At 41.5% G+C, this 14,609-nt stretch overlaps 1 long non-coding RNA gene across 3 annotated transcripts in view; it reads left to right on the forward strand.

Annotated features, from left to right (window-relative positions):
* Positions 1-14,609, forward strand: part of LOC144078814 (uncharacterized) — a 42,026-nt gene that overhangs the window by 22,180 nt on the left and 5,237 nt on the right. For 2 of the 3 annotated variants that reach the window (XR_013301331.1, XR_013301329.1), the window contains exons 6-7: positions 12,659-12,792; positions 14,164-14,258. This is a non-coding gene — a long non-coding RNA (uncharacterized LOC144078814). The remainder of the gene's footprint in view (positions 1-12,658; positions 12,793-14,163; positions 14,259-14,609) is intronic. The other variant, XR_013301330.1, reaches the window with a different exon arrangement.

Consider the following 14,609-nt stretch of genomic DNA (forward strand, 5'->3'; position numbering starts at 1 on the left):
TTGCCTGTTCGCTCCCTTTCATTGCTTTTCCCCCTGGTTGCACTGTTTTTATTTAAGGAAAAGACTTGGTGTTTTGATTTTTCAAATAGAAAATTGTTCATTCATTTTCTATATTGCGCGTCCTTGCTTGCTGGAAAAGTGGGTGCACTTTGTGGTGCAGAGGTTCATCTGCCTGACTGCCATGCGGGCAAGTGTGGTTCAACTCCTGGCGTGGTGTCGTTTTCCCTTAAATAGAAGCAACCGTGTGTACTCAAGGGTTTCCAAAAATGAGAAGGTAAGGTGTGGACACTTCATGGTGTAGAGGTTTGTTCACCTGACTGCCGTGTGGGCAGGTGTGGTTCGAATCCCATTTGGGAAACATTTTCCTTTAATTATTTCTATATATATATGTGTAGTCAACACTTTCCAGTAATGGCAAAGTAAAGTGTGGCCACTTCATGGTGTAGAGGTTCACTCACCTGGCTGCCATGTAGGGAGTTGGGGTTCGAATCCCAGTTGGGAATAATTTTTCCCTTAAATAGAAACAGCCATGTGTAGTCAAGACCTTCCTATATTGACAAAGTCAAGTGTGGCCACTTCATGGCGTAGAGGTTTGTTCACCTGACTGCCATGTGGGCAGCTGGGGTTCAAATCCTGGTGTTGTTTGACTGATCACTACACTATGTAGTTCAGTATATGGATGAAACTTTTTTTCATTCAAATAAAGACAGTCATTTTTTTCGGCAAAACAATTTTCCAGTCAGCCGAAGTCAGGTTCATTTGCCTGACTGCCATGCGAGCAAGTGCGGTTCAACTCCTGGCGTGGTGTCATTTTCCCTTAAATAGAAGCAACCGTGTGTACTCAAGAGTTTTCAAAAACGACATGGTAACGTGTGGCCACTTCCTGGTGTAGTGGTTCTATTACCTGCCTGCCATGTGGGCAGACAGGGTTCAAATCCCAGTTGGTAATAATTTTTCCCTTAAATAAAAACAACCGTGTGTAGTCAAGACTTTCCAAAAATGACAATATTAAATGTGTCTGCTTCATGGTGCAGAGGTTTGTTCACTTGACTGCCATGTGGGCAGTTGTGGTTTGAATCCCAGCTGGGAATTATTTTTCCCTTAAATAAAATAAACCTTGTGTAGTCTAGACTTTCCAATAATGTCAAGGTAAAGTGTGGCCACTTCATGGTGTAGAGGTTTGTTCACCTGACTGCCATGTGGGTAGGCAGGGTTCGAATCTCGGTGGACGATGAACCATTTTGACATTAAAACAACTAAGTCATTCCGTCTTTCCTTAAATAAAAGAACCAAATGACCATGTATAGGTGCTGCCTCATGGTGTAGTGGTTCTGTTACCTGCCTGCCATGTGGGCAGACAGGGTTCAAATCCCAGTTGGTAATAATTTTTCCCGTAAATAAAAACAACAGTGTAAAGACTTTCCAAAAATGACAAAGTTAAGTGTGGCCGCTTCGTGGTGCAGAGGTTTGTTCACCTGACTGCCATGCGGGCAGTTGTGGTTCAAATCCCAGTTGGGAATTATTTTTCCCTTAAATTGAATAAACCTTGTGTAGTCAAGACTTTCCAATAATGACACTATAAAGTGTGGCCACTTCATGGTGTAGAGGTTTGTTCACCTGACTGCCGTGTGGGCAGGCAGGGTTCGAATCTCAGTGGACGATGAACCATTTTGCCATTAAAAAAGACTAAGTCAGTCAGTCTTTCCTTAAATAAAAGAACCAAATGACCATGTATAGGCGGGCCGCCTCATGGTGCAGTGGGTCAGTCACCTGCCTGCCATGTGGGAGGCGAGGGTTCACGTCCCGGTGTCGCCAGTCAACGACTGTATGGTGTCGGCCGCAGGCCGACTGTCGAACACCACCAGGAACCCCTCCCCCCAACTGTCTAAATTGTTTTGCTGAAAAAAATGACTAAGTCTTTATTTTAATGAAAAAAGGATTACCCATTTACTGAAATACAGTGTAGTGATCAGTCAAACGAGAGCAGGATTCGAACCCCAGTCTCCCACACAACAGTAAAGTGAGTTAACCTCTACACCACAAATTGGCCACACTTCAGTTTGTCATTATTGGAATGTCTTGGCTACAAATATATAGAAACAACTAAGGGAAAATGTTTCCCAACTGGGATTTGAACCCCAGCCTCCCACAAGGCAGTCAGGTGAGTTAACCTCTACGCCACAAATTGGCCACACTTCAGTTTGTCATTATTGGAAGGTCTTGACTACAAATATATAGAAACAACTAAGGGAAAATGTTTCCCAACTGGGATTCGAACCCCAGCCTCCCACAAGGCAGTCAGGTGAGTTAACCTCTACGCCACAAATTGGCCACACTTCAGTTTGTCATTATTGGAATGTCTTGGCTACAAATATATAGAAACAACTAAGGGAAAATGTTTCCCAACTGGGATTTGAACCCCAGCCTCCCACAAGGCAGTCAGGTGAGTTAACCTCTACGCCACAAATTGGCCACACTTCAGTTTGTCATTATTGGAAGGTCTTGACTACAAATATATAGAAACAACTAAGGGAAAATGTTTCCCAACTGGGATTCGAACCCCAGCCTCCCACAAGGAAGTCAGGTGAGTTAACCTCTACGCCACAAATTGGCCACACTTCAGTTTGTCATTATTGGAAGGTCTTGACTACAAATATATAGAAACAACTAAGGGAAAATGTTTCCCAACTGGGATTCGAACCCCAGCCTCCCACATGGCAGTCAGGTGAGTTAACCTCTACACCACAAATTGGCCACACTTCAGTTTGTCATTATTGGAAGGTCTTGACTACAAATATATAGAAACAACTAAGGGAAAATGTTTCCCAACTGGGATTCGAACCCCAGCCTCCCACATGGCAGTCAGGTGAGTTAACCTCTACACCACAAATTGGCCACACTTCAGTTTGTCATTATTGGAAGGTCTTGACTACAAATATATAGAAACAACTAAGGGAAAATGTTTCCCAACTGGGATTCGAACCCCAGCCTCCCACATGGCAGTCAGGTGAGTTAACCTCTACACCACAAATTGGCCACACTTCAGTTTGTCATTATTGGAAGGTCTTGACTACAAATATATAGAAACAACTAAGGGAAAGTGTTTCCTAACTGAGATTCAAACCCTAGCCTCCCATATGGGAGTCAGGTGAGTGAACCTCTACGCCACGAATTGGCCACACTTCATTTTGTCATTATTGGAAGCTCTTGACCACAAATATATAGAAACAACTAAGGGAAAATGTTTCCCAACTGAGATTCGAACCCTAGCCTCCCACATTGGTCAGGTGAGTGAACCTCTACGCCACAAATTGGCCATACTTCAATTTGTCATTATTGGAAGGTCTTGACCACAAATATATAGAAACAACTAAGGGAAAATGTTTCCCAACTGGGATTCGAACCCCAGCCTCCCACATGGCAGTCAGGTGAGTTAACCTCTACGCCACAAATTGGCCACACTTCAGTTTGTCATTATTGGAAGGTCTTGACTACAAATATATAGAAACAACTAAGGGAAAATGTTTCCCAACTGATATTCGAACCCCTGCCTCCCACATGGGAGTCAGGTGAGTGAACCTCTACGCCACAAATTGGCCATACTTCAATTTGTCATTATTGGAAGGTCTTGACCACAAATATATAGAAACAACTTAGGGAAAATGTTTCCGAACTGGGATTCAAACCCCAGCCTCCCACACGGCAGTCAGGTGAGTGAACCTCTACGCCACTGATTGGCCACACTTCAGTTTGTCATTATTGGAAGGTCTTGACCACAAATATATAGAAACAACATAGGGAAAATGTTTCCCAACTGGGATTCGAACCCCAGCCTCCCACATGGCAGTCAGGTGAGTTAACCTCTACGCCACAAATTGGCCGCACTTCAGTTTGTCATTATTGGAATGTCTTGACTACAAATATATAGAAACAACTAAGGGAAAATGTTTCCCAACTGAGATTCGAACCCCTGCCTCCCACATGGGAGTCAGGTGAGTGAACCTCTACGCCACAAATTGGCCATACTTCAATTTGTCATTATTGGAAGGTCTTGACCACAAATATATAGAAACAACTTAGGGAAAATGTTTCCGAACTGGGATTCGAACCCCAGCCTCCCACACGGCAGTCAGGTGAGTGAACCTCTACGCCACTGATTGGCCACACTTCAGTTTGTCATTATTGGAAGGTCTTGACCACAAATATATAGAAACAACTTAGGGAAAATGTTTCCGAACTGGGATTCGAACCCCAGCCTCCCACACGGCAGTCAGGTGAGTGAACCTCTACGCCACTGATTGGCCACACTTCAGTTTGTCATTATTGGAAGGTCTTGACCACAAATATATAGAAACAACTAAGGGAAAATGTTTCCCAACTGGGATTCGAACCCCAGCCTCCCACATGGCAGTCAGGTGAGTTAACCTCTACGCCACAAATTGGCCACACTTCAGTTTGTCATTATTGGAAGGTCTTGACTACAAATATATAGAAACAACTAGGGGAAAATGTTTCCCAACTGAGATTCGAACCCCTGCCTCCCACTTGGGAGTCAGGTGAGTGAACCTCTACGCCACAAATTGGCCAGACTTCAATTTGTCATTATTGGAAGGTCTTGACCACAAATATATAGAAACAACTTAGGGAAAATGTTCCGAACTGGGATTCGAACTCCAGCCTCCCACACGGCAGTCAGGTGAGTTAACCTCTACGCCACTGATTGGCCACACTTCAGTTTGTCATTATTGGAAGGTCTTGACTACAAATACAGACGCTCCCCTACTTACGAACGCAATTGGTTCCGAGCGATTGTTCATAAGTTGAATTTGTTTGTAAGTTGATTCAGTGCTATATTTTGTATTATAATTTATGTTTAAGGCCGATATAAGTATATTGAAGGTTTATATAAGTGCATTTGTATGTTTAAGGCTTGTATAAGTAACACGCATTGGTTTGTACTGAAAAAAAAACATTTAATAAAATGGAGAGAATATGTACAGTACTGTAGAGAGAGAGAGAGATTTATGTATTAGAAACTGGCCAAAAGAAGCGACCTAATGACGATTGCACAGTTTTCTTCTTTTTTTCATCATAAATGATGCGGTAGCACTGTATGGCATCATTCAATTGATTTGCAAACTTTGTGCAACGTTCAATATTTGGGTCCTGCTGCTCGATCTTTCTGTTTATAAATGGTACTGACGGTCGAACGATTCAATGCCCGTGAAACGCTCACCACTCTCACGCGCATCAAGCTTCGTTATTATTGCCCCTCGTTTCAAATGAAATGGCTTGCCTCTTCCTTGCAACTCCCTCAATAGAAGCCTTTAGCTTTTTACCAACCATATTCAATATTGGATGCATGAGATATTTAATGATACAAATGAAAAAGGTTCTTTGCACACTGGAGATACATTCACGCACTTTCGCATTGCAACGAAGAAGAAGGTAGATGCTGGGTGAGCTGCGCTCTCACAGCGCCAGGCGTCGGTATTAGCGGCGGAAAGAAGTACTACTCCGAAAAAGGCGCGAAATACAAAATAGGACTTGCGAACATTTTTGGACTTAAATGCAATTTGCAGACATGTTCGTATGTACCGTTGTTCGTAAGTTGAATGTTCGTAAGTAGGGGAGCGTCTGTATATAGTAAGGCTTTTTTCTTTAAAAAGTCAACATAGTATAGTAAGGCTAAGAAAGTCGGAGAATAAATCTGACTTCTGATTCTTCTCCTAGTTATTGCTGTGGTCCAGTGGCAAAAATATTGGTTCAGAACTTGAGGTGGGAATCAGGAGTGAGTTCAATTCCACTCTTTGCAATTCACAAATTGTTTATTGAGGTAATGAAAAGGATAAATATAACTTCCAATCACTTCATTTCAGAAGTCACTGTGGTCAAGTTGCAAAGACAAATGGTCAGAACTTCTGGTGGACTCAAGTTCAAATCAGGAGTGAGTTCAATTCCACTCTATGCAATTCTCAAATTGTTTATTGAGGTAATGAAAAGGATAAATATAACTTCCAATCACATCCTTTCAGAAGTCACTGTGGTCCAGTGGCAAAGACAATGGGTCAGAACTTCAGGTGGACTCAAGTTCAAATCAGGAATGAGTTCAATTCCACTCTGCAATTCTAAAATTGTTTATTTAGGTAATGAAAAGGATAGATATAACTTCCAATCACATCATTTCAGAAGTCACTGTGGTCCAGTGGCAAAGACAATGGGTCAGAACTTCAGGTGGACTCAAGTTCAAATCAGGAATGAGTTCAATTCCACTCTTTGCAATTCTCAAATTGTTTATTGAGGTAATGAAAAGGATAGATATAACTTCCAATCACATCATTTCAGCAGTCACTGTGGTCCAGTGGCAAAGACAATGGGTCAGAACTTCAGGTGGACTCAAGTTCAAATCAGGAATGAATTCAATTCCACTCTTTGCAATTCTCAAATTGTTTATTGAGGTAATGAAAAGGATAGATATAACTTCCAATCACATTGTTTCAGAAGTCACTGTGGTCCAGTGGCAAAGACAATGGGTCAGAACTTCAGGTGGACTCAAGTTCTAATCAGGAATGAGTTCAATTCCACTCTTTGCAATTCTCAAATTGTTTATTTAGGTAATCAAAAGGATAAATATAACTTCCAATCACATCATTTCAGAAGTCACTGTGGTCCAGTGGCAAAGACAAACGGTCAGAACTTCTGGTGGACTCAAGTTCAAATCAGGAGTGAGTTCAATTCCACTCTTCACAATTCTCAAATTGTTTATTGAGGTAATGAAAAGGATAAATATAACTTCCAATCACATCATTTCAGAAGTCACTGTGGTCCAGTGGCAAAGACAATGGGTCAGAACTTCAGGTGGACTTTTGTTCAAATCAGGAATGAGTTCAATTCCACTCTTTGCAATTCTCAAATTGTTTATTGAGGTAATGAAAAGGATAGATATAACTTCCAATCACATCATTTCAGAAGGCACTGTGGTCCAGTGGCAAAGACAATGGGTCAGAACTTCAGGTGGACTCACGTTCAAATCAGGAATGAGTTCAATTCCACTCTTTGCAATTCTCAAATTGTTTATTGAGGTAATGAAAAGGATAGATATAACTTCCAATCATGTCCTTTCAGAAGTCACTGTGGTCCAGTGGCAAAGACAATTGGTCAGAACTTCAGGTGGACTCAAGTTCTAATCAGGAATGAGTTCAATTCCACTCTTTGCAATTCTCAAATTGTTTATTTAGGTAATCAAAAGGATAAATATAACTTCCAATCACATCATTTCAGAAGTCACTGTGGTCCAGTGGTAAAGACAATGAGTCAGAACTTCAGGTGGACTCAAGTTTAAATCAGGAATGAGTTCAATTCCACTCTTTGCAATTCTCAAATTGTTTATTTAGGTAATGAAAAGGATAGATATAACTTCCAATCACATCATTTCAGAAGTCACTGTGGTCCAGTGGCAAAGACAACGGGTCAGAACTTCAGGTGGACTCAAGTTCAAATCAGGAATGAGTTCAATTCCACTCTTTGCAATTCTCAAATTGTTTATTGAGGTAATGAAAAGGATAGATATAACTTCCAATCACATCATTTCAGCAGTCACTGTGGTCCAGTGGCAAAGACAATGGGTCAGAACTTCAGGTGGACTCAAGTTCAATTCAGGAATGAGTTCAATTCCTCTCTTTGCAATTCTCAAATTGTTTATTTAGGTAATGAAAAGGATAGATATAACTTCCAATCACATCATTTCAGAAGGCACTGTGGTCCAGTGGCAAAGACAATGGGTCAGAACTTCAGGTGGACTCAAGTTCAAATCAGGAATGAGTTCAATTCCACTCTTTGCAATTCTCAAATTGTTTATTGAGGTAATGAAAAGGATAGATATAACTTCCAATCACATCATTTCAGAAGTCACTGTGGTCCAGTGGCAAAGACAATGGGTCAGAATTTCAGGTGGACTCAAGTTCAAATCAGGAATGAGTTCAATTCCACTCTTTGCAATTCTCTAATTGTTTATTGAGGTAATGAAAAGGATAGATATAACTTCCAATCACATCCTTTCAGAAGTCACTGTGGTCCAGTGGCAAAGACAATGGGTCAGAGCTTCAGGTGGACTCAAGTTCAAATCAGGAATGAGTTCAATTCCTCTCTTTGCAATTCTCAAATTGTTTATTTAGGTAATGAAAAGGATAGATATAACTTCCAATCACATCATTTCAGAAGGCACTGTGGTCCAGTGGCAAAGACAATGGGTCAGAACTTCAGGTGGACTCAAGTTCAAATCAGGAATGAGTTCAATTCCACTCTTTGCAATTCTCAAATTGTTTATTGAGGTAATGAAAAGGATAGATATAACTTCCAATCACATCATTTCAGAAGTCACTGTGGTCCAGTGGCAAAGACAATGGGTCAGATTTTCAGGTGGACTCAAGTTCAAATCAGGAATGAGTTCAATTCCACTCTTTGCAATTCTCAAATTGTTTATTTAGGTAATCAAAAGGATAAATATAACTTCCAATCATGTATAGGCGGGCCGCCTCGTGGTGTAGTGGGTAAGTCACCTGCCTGCGACATGGGTGTCGAGGGTTCACGTCCCGGTGTCGCCGGTCAACGACTGTATGGTGTCGGCAGTCGGCCGCAGGCCGACTGTCGAACACCACCAGGAACCCCCCCCTCCCAACTGTCTTCCGGTCAGCCGAAGGCTGACCGGAAATATTGTTTTGCTGAAAAAAATGACTAAGTCTTTATTTGAATGAAAAAAGGATTACCCATTTACTGAATTACTAGTGTAGTGATTAGTCAAACGAGAGCGGGATTCGAACCCCATCTCCCACATGACAGTCAAATCCACTAACTTCAGGACTGTCTGACCCATTGTCTTTGCCACTGGACCACAGTGACTTCTGAAATGAGATGATTGGAAGTTATATTTATCATTTTCATCACCTCAATATAAACAATTTGAGATTTGCAAAGAGTGGACTTGAACTCACTCCAGATTTGAACTTGTGTCCAACTTCAATTTCAACCCATTGTTCTTGCCACTGGACCACAGTGACTTCTGAAATGAAGTGATTGGAAGTTATATTTATCATTTTCATCACCTCAATAAACAATTTGAGATTTGCAAAGAGTGGACTTGAACTCACTCCAGATTTGAACTTGTGTCCAACTTCAATTTCAACCCATTGTTCTTGCCACTGGACCACAGTGACTTCTGAAATGATATGATTGGAAGTTATATTTATCATTTTCATCACCTCAATAAACAATTTGAGATTTGCAAAGAGTGGACTTGAACTCACTCCAGATTTGAACTTGTGTCCAACTTCAATTTCAACCCATTGTTCTTGCCACTGGACCACAGTAACTTCTGAAATGAGGTGATTGGAAGTCATATTTATCATTTTCATCACCTCAAAAAACAATTTGAGATTTGCAAAGAGTGGACTTGAACTCACTCCAGATTTAAACTTGTGTCCAACTTCAATTCCAACCCATTGTTCTTGCCACTGGACCACAGTGTCTTCTGAAATGATGTGATGTGATTGGAAGTTATATTTACCCTTTTCATTACCTCAATAAACAATTTGAGAATTGCAAAGAGTTAACCTCTACGCCACTGATTGGCCACACTTCAGTTTGTCATTATTGGAAGGTCTTGACTACAAATATATAGAAACAACTAAGGGAAAATGTTTCCGAACTGGGATTCGAACCCCAGCCTCCCACACGGCAGTCAAGTGAGTTAACCTCGTCGCCACAGGTTGGCCACACTTCACTTTGTCATTATTGGAAGGTCTTGACTACAAATATATAGAAACAACTTAGGGAAAATGTTTCCCAACTGAGATTCGAACCCTAGCCTCCCACATGGGAGTCAGGTGAGTGAACCTCTACACCACAAATTGGCCACGCTGTACTTTGTCATTATTGGAAGGTCTTGACTACAAATATATAGAAACAACTAAGGGAAAATGTTCCCAACTGGGATTTGAATCCGAGCCTCCCACACAGCAGTCAGGTGAGTTAACCTCTATGCCACAAATTGGCCACACTTCAGTTTCTCATTATTGGAAGGTCTTGACTACAAATATATAGAAACAACTAAGGGAAAATGTTTCCCAACTGAGATTCGAACCCCAGCCTCCCACAAGGCAGTCAGGTAAGTTAACCTCTACGCCACAAATTGGCCACACTTCAGTTTGTCATTATTGGAAGGTCTTGACTACAAATATATCGAAACAACTAAGGGAAAATGTTTCCCAACTGGGATTCGAACCCCAGCCTCCCGCACAGCAGTTAGGTGAGTTAACCTCTACGCCACAAATTGGCCACACTTCAGTTTGTCATTATCGGAAGGTCTTGACCACAAATATATAGAAACAACTAAGGGAAAATGTTTCCCAAATGAGATTCGAACCCCAGCCTCCAACATGGGAGTCAGGTGAGTGAACCTCTATGCCACAAATTGGCCACAGTTCATTTTGTCATTATTGGAAGGTCTTGACCATAAATATATAGAAACAACTTAGGGAAAATGTTTCCAAACTGGGATTCGAACCCCAGCCTCCCACACGGCAGTCAGGTGAGTTAACCTCTACGCCACAGGTTGGCCACACTTCGGTCTGTCATTATTGGAAGGTCTTGACTACAAATATATAGAAACAACTAAGGGAAAATGTTCCCAACTGGGATTTGAACCCCAGCCTCCCACACAGCAGTCAGGTGAGTTAACCTCTATGCCACAAATTGGCCACACTTCAGTTTCTCATTATTGGAAGGTCTTGACTACAAATATATAGAAACAACTAAGGGAAAATGTTTCCCAACTGAGATTCGAACCCCAGCCTCCCACATGGGAGCCAGGTGAGTTAACCTCTACGCCACAGATTGGCCACACTTCAGTGTGTCATTATTGGAAGGTCTTGACTACAAATATATAGAAACAACTTAGGGAAAATGTTTCCGAACTGGGATTGGAACCCCAGCCTCCCACATGGCAATCAGGTGAGTTAACCTCTACGCCACAGATTGGCCACACTTCATTTTGTCATTATTGAAAGGTCTTGACCACAAATTTATAGAAACAACTTAGGGAAAATGTGTCCGAACTGGGATTCGAATCCCAGCCTCCCACACGGCAGTCAGGTGGGTGAACCTCTACGCCACGAATTGGCCACACTTCAGTTTGTCATTATTGGAAGGTCTTGACTACAAATATATAGAAACAACTAAGGGAAAATGTTTCCCAAATGGGATTCGAACCCCAGCCTCCCGCATGGCAGTCAGGTGAGTGAACCTCTACACCACAAATTGGCCAAGTTATGACAATTTGTCATAATTTGAAGGGGAAAATTCTACGGGGAATTGATTATGGACGCTTCCCAACACGAGCGAGGTAAGCCACAATATCTCCCGGACTGTAAGTTTTTATGTATGTGTGTGTGCGTATGCACATATATCCACACCAGTGGTGTGCCATCAGGGCCTTCAGGACCTTCTCTGCTGGCCTAAGAAATTTCTGAATCACAGACGGATTTTTTATGTGTCGCAGCTGTAGCTGCAGTAGAGGCTTTATAGCCATAAAATAGTTTTTGGGGGTTGGATTGATTCCGACAGCTGAAGGCGTCGCTAGGAAATTCACAGACTGCCACTGAAAAACACACACACGCACGCATATATATAGAGGAACTACACTAAAAACTAACAAAAGAGGCAAAGGTGTCGTTGCTGCAAACTGTCATCTGGACAAGGTGACAGTGCCAAAGCATATGGTGTACGTCGTTCAACACACTGACCCGGCTGACTCGTTCGGGGTCCTCGGTATCACCTTCAGGCCCAAGCAAAGGTGGGCCGTCGCTCGTGTCACTGGTGGGGGAGGTTTAAAGTCACACTTTGAAGCTAAAAGCTCAAAGCCTTAAGGAGGGCTTGACGCTAACGGGCACTGACAAGTGCATCCGTCGGAATGCTTGCACTTGATCGCGGGGGATACATTGCAAACACCCCTGACATAGGTCAAATTACGACATATATACACATCTACATGCAGTGACACGCATAGTTTATAGAGAGGCAGACAGAGGGAGAGAGATTTGTCTATTGCAGAATTTATCTCAGAAAAAAATGAGTATGACAGCTGTTAATAGCTCATTTTTGGGTGTGGAATCTAGAAATGATGTCCGTTTTTCAACTCATATCAATTTCTTTTAAACAATAGTATTTTCTATTTTCTCTAACTAGGAAAAGTAATGTAGATATTCATTGCCTGCCTTTGAAAACAATAGGCGTCGATTTTATTAAAACTGAAAGGACCTACTGTGAATGCTCGTTTCAGCACCATGGAGAGTGCCAGACATCCAATCCGTTTCAATTGGTAGGGTGGAAGCCAATCATTCGCCACAGCCACTCATTCCACACAGTGAGGACCCACCTGGGATCGAACTCTCGACCCCAGAAATGGGAAGGCGACGCACTAACCACCCACTACTGAGCTATGGTCAAAGTACAGGGTATTTCAAAATGTTTGACCCCATTTCGTAGGCCAATAATTTTGAGAATTTTCATTGGAATGACCTCAAATTTTCACAGCTTGTGTAGAAACGTTTCAAGTTTTTGTGGGAAATGTTTAGCCTAAACATTGTGCTTTTTATCTTTTCAGGTTAAGAAATGCCATACACTTCAAAAGAAAAGTAGGTGTCCTCCCCCTGCCGGAGTCTTGATGTCTGACAAGACTGTGGGTGTCTTCCTGCATAGTCTTCGGAAGAGTGTTAGAAGAGCAAGTGTGGAAACCAGGTCGGTCCACCTGTGTGGAGTTTGGATGTTCTGTGTGGGTTTCCTCTGGGTACTCTGGTTTCTTCCCACATTCCAAAAACATGCATCGTAGGCTGATTTGACACTCTAAATTGCCCCTTAGGTATGGGTGTGAGTGTGCATGGTTGTCCTTTGTCTCCTTGTGCCCCGCGATCGGCTGGTCACCGATTCCTGGGTGTCCCCTGACTCTGGCCGTGTCAGCTGGGATAGGCTTCAGCAACCCCCGTGACCCTAATGAGGATAAAGCGGTTCAGAAAATGAGATGAGAGACTATTTTTTGGTCATTAACAAAATAACCTGGTGTCCACAATGAGTTCAAATGAATTCCCTATAAGGGCTTCATAATAATTATAATATTAAAAATGCAGCTACATTTGGACAATTCTATCATGAAGTCCATCTACTAAATTGGTTAATCCCGAGAACTAAAAACCCACTGCTCAAAATATAATTGATGTCGTATAAAGAAAGGACTTGGTGGTCCTCCTGGGGGGAAAATCCATAGGGGCAAACTTGAAGAGTCAGTTCACTTCATAACTGATCCCGAAGACATAAATGAAAGATGAACTGGCGTTCATCTCATTCCACCACACACCCTTTGTTTATCAGATTTTTTGGGGGGGGTGCTTATTTGAATGAAGGCTCGGAGTGAAAGAAAAGTTGTGCCATGCATGAATAATTGAACAAGGCATAAGAGGAGAGGAGAGAATGACTTGTGCAATATTCATTTGTCATATTGAGAAGATCGACAGCCCAAAATCCCACACACACACGCACCGACCTAACCAAACACACGCAATCCCAAGAAAAAGTCAGATTATTTAGATCTAAAACCAAATTAAAGGGGCTCGTTTTGGATGATTTTTCTCAGAACACTCATAGAAAGTCCGTTTTGGAATGTGAAATAGTAATGTACTATTTTACGCCACTAAGAAATAGTGTTGTAATAGTTTGTAATTTTTAAAATTTATTCTCGTGCATCTCCAAGTTTTCTACTAATACAATAATTTAGCATTGGTGAAGTGTTAGCTACAAAATAATTTCCTTTAAGTGAATAACAATTACTTTATTTTCTTTTATTGTCCTGACTTTTTATTTTATTTTACTAGGAGTTTTACAAATGTGTCTAAATTCCATTATTATTGTATTTTAGGAATAACAATGAAACTGGTTCCAGTCATGATGCATTGACAGCATTCGTAATCGGTTGTTGTGATCTTAATTTTGGTGCAAAAAAAATGAAAAAATGGGGGCTTCTTTAATCAGCTGTGTTAAAAGGCAAAGGCAGAAAATCAAAGAGGACAAGCTGAAGGGCATCGTTAGTAGCATCAATCTGTTTTTTTTTTTTTTTAGGTCTGAGATCTCAGATTCAGGTTGGCCAATTAGGGAGTGCTGCAAGCGACCTCACTTTTCCCCGTCGTTAAATCTCCAACCAGCAGGGGACGCCGGTAAGTAACCTATTTTTTTTTCTTTGGTTTACTTTTCCAGCAAAGCTTTTACTTCATTGTAATGTTTTGGTTTTGTTTTATTGCACTAGTCTGACCCCATAAAATAGAAAGGCTAATGCTCTTACTTTGAAACATTTTCCTGTGCATTTTGAGATGCTCATCTCCCCAAAAATACAAGCACTGTCATTATCTTCATAAAAAACTGTAGGACGCGTAAACTACTTAACCAAAGAATATCATTCCGAATCTATGCCCCCTTTAAAAATAATGAACACGTCACATTTAAAGGAACAAATAAGCACTTAGCACACCTTATCTACCACTTGACCTCATCTCGTGTTATTCATCGAC

The sequence above is a fragment of the Stigmatopora argus genome, chromosome 8 (assembly GCF_051989625.1).
Source record: "Stigmatopora argus isolate UIUO_Sarg chromosome 8, RoL_Sarg_1.0, whole genome shotgun sequence".
Lineage (NCBI taxonomy): Eukaryota > Metazoa > Chordata > Actinopteri > Syngnathiformes > Syngnathidae > Stigmatopora > Stigmatopora argus.